Source organism: Amblyomma maculatum, chromosome 1 (assembly GCF_055883805.1).
Source record: "Amblyomma maculatum isolate TAMU_Amacu chromosome 1, ASM5588380v1, whole genome shotgun sequence".
NCBI lineage: Eukaryota > Metazoa > Arthropoda > Arachnida > Ixodida > Ixodidae > Amblyomma > Amblyomma maculatum.
The window spans coordinates 381,700,504-381,706,681 of record NC_139344.1 but is presented as its reverse complement, the minus strand read 5'-3'; positions in this window follow the sequence as shown (position 1 = coordinate 381,706,681).

Sequence of the window (6,178 nt, the reverse complement as noted above, 5' to 3'; positions counted from 1 at the left end):
TAGGCCACAGAAGGCAGTGGGGTCTCATGAAATTCCGGTTACTATGGCTGAATTCACAAGAGAGCAAATAATATCGTACAGTCGCCTAAACTTACCGCACAAGCATTTATGAACATACTTTCTCACCAGAATAATACACATGACGGTAATGCCACGAACTCCTGCCACCTCTACCGAACTTCCACGAACGCACTTTAATGTACGCCGCATGATCATACTCTTCCATTGCATTCCGTGTAGCGTGCAAGCTCCGTTGCCTGTTACGTCTACAGAACTTCATTTGCACCAGAGCGTTAGTCGAACGGCATGGCGTGCGATTCCCGCAGGAGACGCACTGCGTGTAATAATAGAGTACACGTGCAGAATGTATTCCGGCAGAGAGCCCCTCACAACACCTGCCGTCGTCATCGCCGAGCGTTCGCCATACGTTTCATTATAACTACACTTTTCAATGGTTTATGCGGATTGTCGATTACCGCTTCTACCGATTTCTTCACCCCTTGTAATGCTTGGTGCGTCGCCTGCAGCTGAGGCATCGAGCAGCACCCCGTGTAGGTATTACGGTCACACTTGCACTCCATCCCGGGTCGAACTTCGATGCTAGTTCTCGCCAGCACCAATGGATGGAGATTCGGCGCTATGAAAAGGTATGCACGGAATCCAACCGGACACAATCCGCGACCGCACTACCGCGTAAACAGTGACTGGTCGCAGTGTGGTGTAGTGTCTGTCACGAGTGACTTCGTCTGCGATCACGAACTTACCATTTCGCCTGCCACAGATCCCGAAATAGCTGCACCTATTGGTTAGAAACGCAACCGAGACATGCCGCTATGATCACCTCCTTCAGCGAATCTTCGCCCGAGGAGGTAAGTCTCGATCTTCCGATACTGTTCTGCTCCATATTGTGACAGAAGCCGGTATACGTAAGTACGCAGGTCCACTTGAGGAGGAAGACATGTCTGGGCCAACGGACTCGCGAGTGAGCTCCCAGAGAGAGCCGGAGCTCAGAACCATGGCAGCACTTGTATTACAAATTTCGGCTATTTCTACCTTCCCACGTTTGTGGCTATACGGTATCGCTAATGCAAGCTTATACACTAAACTTATCGGCGACTGTATTGCTGCGGACTGAAATGCGGAACTATCCTCCCTTTCTGCGGCACTCTTCCTTCTTGCACGTGAACGGCCGCTGAGCGAGGTGTCGCGCCTGCAGCTTCCATTCCTATCAATACCCGGACTTCAAGCGGCTAGGCTGGAGGCGGTCCCCGCATTGCCCTTATGTGTATGTAAACAATAGGTATATTCATGGTTATTATGAAATACTTCATACTCACAATAAGGTACCGGTACCCGCTGTACCCATCCGTTCATTCTGAACAGCTGCGCCGCATGCTGCGGTGCTGGAGCCACTTACACAGTATGTTCCCCGGCAGGGCGCCCTTTGCGTATACTTATCCGGTTGGTGTCTAAAGGCGCGCGATACGAGTAATCGCTCCCACTGCGCGTGTCCATCCGTTTCGCGTGTCCATCCGTATCCGTCCGCTTGTAGTGACTCCCTCGCATGCTGCAGGGCTGCAGGGCTGGAGCCGTTCAGACATACATTTCTCGACAGGGGCGCCCTTCGCGTCTATTGGACTGGTTCGCGCTAAAGGGCGCTATGGAGCAAACAAACACCGTAACAGAGACTCTTGCCATTCCCAATGCATTGCAGAAATTGTGGCGGAAGTGTCGTCAAAATATACGGTTATGTAAGTCGGGCCATTAGCTAGGGCGACGCTGATGCTATGAACATTCCAGCAACAGTTTTAGCAACAGCGTTGCTAAAACTGATTGATGTATTTTATAGGAAGGGAAAGGCGTGGTAACTGTCTCACTTGTTTTCTGTGGACACCGCAACCGCGCCGTAAGGGAAGGGAGGAAGGTGGGAGTGAAAGTGGAAAGAGAGAAAGAGGAGCCGCAGTGGAGGGCTACGGAGTAATTTCGACCACCTGGGGATCTTTAACAGCGTTGCTAAGCACCTTAGGCACGTAAACATTACTGCGTCCGGTCGCGGCGCGGCCGCACCGGCTTCAAAAAAATTAATTTGTTTGCGTCATCCATGAAAGGCGGGCATTTGGAGTATTTTGCAGTAAAAGCGCCCACTGCCGCCGCCCGTCAGCCGCTAGTGACTCCCTCGCATGCTGCAGGGCTGGAGCCGCTCATACATTCGGTTTCCCGGCAGGGGCGCCCTTCGCGTTTATTGTCCCGGGTTCGTGTCAAAAGGCACGCGTTTTGACCAGTCGCGCCTCCTGAGCCTGTCTATCCGCTCGTAGCGACTCCCTCGCATGATGTAGAGCTGGGGCGCCCTTCGCGTCTACCTTCCCGGTTCGTTTCAAAAGGCGCGCGTTTCGATTAGTCGCGCCGGTCTATGCGCTCGTAGCGACTCCCTCGCATGATGCATGGCTGGGGCCTCTGGTGCAGTGGTAAGACGCCCGACTACTGTGCCGGAGTACCTGGGTTCGAATCCGACCTCGGCGGCTGCGTTTCGATGGCGGCCAAAGAAAGAGCAGTCGATGTTTTGTGCGCTGTCAGCGCACGTTAAGATCCCCAGGCGGTCGAATTTCCCCCGTAGTCCTCCACTACGGCTCCTCTCTATCTCCTTCCGCTTTCACACTAACGTTCCCCCTTACCTTACGGCGCGGTTGAGGTGTCCGCAGAGAGGAAGTGAGACAGTTACCGCGCCTTTGCCTTTCTATATATTGATGTATCTTCTCATCTGTTTGTTTTCCCGGCAGGGGCGCCCTTCGCATCTGCTCTCCCGGTTCGTGTCAAAAGGCGCGCGTTTCGGTTTAGTCGCGCCCCCTGCGCGTGTCCATCCGCTCGTAGCGACTCCCTCGCATGATGCAGGGCTAGGGCCTCCCATCCGATGAACTGTCCGGCAGGGGCGCCTTTCGCTTCTTCCCTCCCGGTTCGTGGCAAGAGGCGCGCGTTTCGGCTAGTCGCGCTCCCTGCGGGTGTCCACCCGCTCGTAACGACTCTCTCGCATGAAGCGGGGCTGGGGCCTGCCATCTGTTACGTTTCCCGGCAGGGGCGCCCTTCGCGTCCTCCCTCCCGGATCGTGGCAAGGGGCGCGCGTTCCAGCTAGTCGCGCCCCCTGCGCGTGTGCATGCGCTCGTGCAGACTCCCTCGCATGAAGCAGGGCTGGGGCCTCCCATCCGTTAAACCGCCCGACAGGAGCGCCATTCGCGTCTTCCCTCCCGGATCGTGGCAAGGGGCGCGCGTTTTGGGTAGTCGCGCCCCCTGCGCGTGTCCATCCGCTCGTACGCACTCCCTCGCATGATGCAGGGCTGGGGCCTCCAATGCGTTTAACCGCCCGGCAGCGGCACCCTTCCCGTCCTCCCTCTCGGATCATGGCAAGGGGCGCGCGTTTCGGGTAGTCGCGCCCCCTGCGCGTGTCCATCCGCTCGTACGGACTCCCTCGCATGATGCAGGGCTGGGGCCTCCAATCCGTTTAACCGCCCGGCAGGGGCACCTTTCCCGTCTTCGCTCCCGGATCGTGGCAAGGGGCGCGCGTTTCAGGTAGTCGCGCCGCCTGCGCGTGTCCATCCGCTCCTACCGACTCCCTCGCGTGATGCAGGGCTGCGGCCTCCCATCCGTTAAACCGCCCGACAGGAGCACCCTTCGCGTCTTCCCTCCCGGATCGTGGCAAGTGGCGCGCGTTCCAGTTAGTCGCGCTCTCCGCGCGTGTCATCCGCTCCTACCGACTCCCTCGCGTGATCCAGGGCTGCGGCCTCCCATCCGGTAAACCGCCCGACAGGAGCACCTTTCCCGTCTTCCCTCCCGGATCGTGGCAAGGGGCGCGCGTTTCGGGTAGTCGCGCCCCCTGCGCGTGTCAATCCGCTTGTACGGACTCCCTCGCATGATGCAGGGGCTGGGGCCTCCAATCCGCTTAACCGCCCGGCAGGGGCACCCTTCCAGTCTTCCCTCCGCGCGTTTCGGGTAGTCCCACCCCCTGCGCGTGTCCATCCGCTCGTACGGACTCCCGCGCATGGTGCAGGGCTGGGGCCTCCCATCCGTTTCACCGCCCGGCGGGGGCACCCTTCTCGTCTTCCCTCCCGGATCGTGGCAAGGGGCGCGCGTTTCGGGTAGTCGCGCCCCCTGCGCGTGTCCATCCGCTCGTACCGACTCCCTCGCATGATGCAGGGCTGGGGCCTCCAATGCGTTTAACCGCCCGGCAGCGGCACCCTTGCCGTCCTCCCTCTCCGATCATGGCAAGGGGCGCGCGTTTCGGGTAGTCACGCCCCCTGCGCGTGTCCATCCGCTCGTACGGACTCCCTCGCATGATGCAGGGCTGGGGCCTCCAATCCGTTCAACCGCCCGGCAGGGGCACCTTTCCCGTCTTCGCTCCCGGATCGTGGCAAGGGGCGCGCGTTTCAGGTAGTCGCGCCGCCTGCGCGTGTCCATCCGTTCGTACGGACTCCCGCGCATGGTGGAGGGCTGGGGCCTCCCATCCGTTCAGCTGCCGGGCAGTGGCGCCGTTGGCGGCTTCCCTCCCGGGTCGTGGGAAGTGGCGCGCGTTCCGGCTAGTCGCGCTCTCCGCGCGTGTCATCCGCTCCTACCGACTCCCTCGCGTGATGCAGGGCTGCGGCCTCCCATCCGTTAAACCGCCCGACAGGAGCACCCTTCGCGTCTTCCCTCCCGGATAGTGGCAAGGGGCGCGCGTTTCGGGTAGTCGCGCCCCCTGCGCGTGTCCATCCGCTCGTACAGACTCCCTCGCATGATGCAGGGCTGGGGCCTCCAATGCGTTTAACCGCCGGGCAGGGGCACCTTTCCCGTCTTCCCTCCCGGATCGTGGCAAGGGGCGCGCGTTTCGGGTAGTCGCGCCCCCTGCGCGTGTCCATCCGATCGTACAGACTCCCTCGCATGATGCAGGGCTGGGGCCTCCAATGCGTTTAACCGCCGGGCAGGGGCACCTTTCCCGTCTTCCCTCCCGGATCATGGCAAGGGGCGCGCGTTTCGGGTAGTCGCGCCCCCTGCGCGTGTCCATCCGCTCGTACCAATCTCTCGCATGATTCAGGGCTGGGGCCTCCAATCCGTTTCACCGCCCGGCGGGGGCACCCTTCCCGTCTTCCCTCCCGGATCGTGGCAAGGGGCGCGCGTTTCGGGTAGTCGCGCCCCCTGCGCGTGTCCATCCGCTCGTACCGACTCCCTCGCATGATGCAGGGCTGGGGCCTTCCATCCGTTCAACCGCCCGGCAGGGGCGCCCTTCGCGTCTTCGCTCCCGGATGTTCGCAAGGGGCGCGCGTTCCGGCTAGTCGCGCCCCCTTTGCGTGTCCATCCGCTCGTAGCGGCTCCCTCGCATGGTGCAGGGCTGGGGCCTCCCATCCGTTTAATTTCCCGGCAGGGGCGCCGTTGGCGTGTTCTCCCCAGGTTCGTGCGAAGAGGCGGGCGTTTCGCGTAGTCGCGCCCCCTGCGCGTGTCAATCCGCTTGTAGCGACCGTCACATGATGCAAGGCTGGGGCCTCCCACCCGAGCAATTTCCCGGAAGGGGCGCCCTTCGCGTTTACTCCCCCGGTTGGTGTGAAGAGGCGCGGGTTTCGACCAGTCGCGCCCCCTGCGCGTGGCCATCAGCTTGTAGGGACTGCCTGGCATGATAAAGGGCTGGGGTCTCTCATACGTTAGATTTCCCGGCAGGGGCGCCCTTCGTTTGGTTTGGTGTGTGGAGTTTAACGTCCAGAACGGACTCTGGCTATGAGAGACGCCGTAGTGGAGGACTCCGGAAATTTCGACCACCTGGTGTTCTCTTACGTGCACGGACATCGCACAGCACACGGGCGCCTTGCTTTTCGCCTGCATCGAAAAGCGGCCGCGGAGGCCGGGATTCGATCCCACGTCCTTCAGAATAGTAGTCGAGCGCCGTAACCACTGCGCCACCCCTGCGCGTGTATTTTCCCGGTTGGTGTCTAAAGGCACGCGCGTTTCGAGTAATCGCGCCCCCCCGGCGCGTGTCTATCCGCCTGTAGCGACTCCCTCGCATGATGGAGGGCTGGGGCCTCTCCTACATTTAATTTCCCGGCAGGGGCGCCCTTCGCGTGTACTTTCCCGGTTCGTTTCGAAAGGCGCGCGTTTGAGGTAATCCCGCTGCCCCTGTTCATCCGCTTGTAGCGACTCCTTCGCATGCTGTAGGGATGGAGCC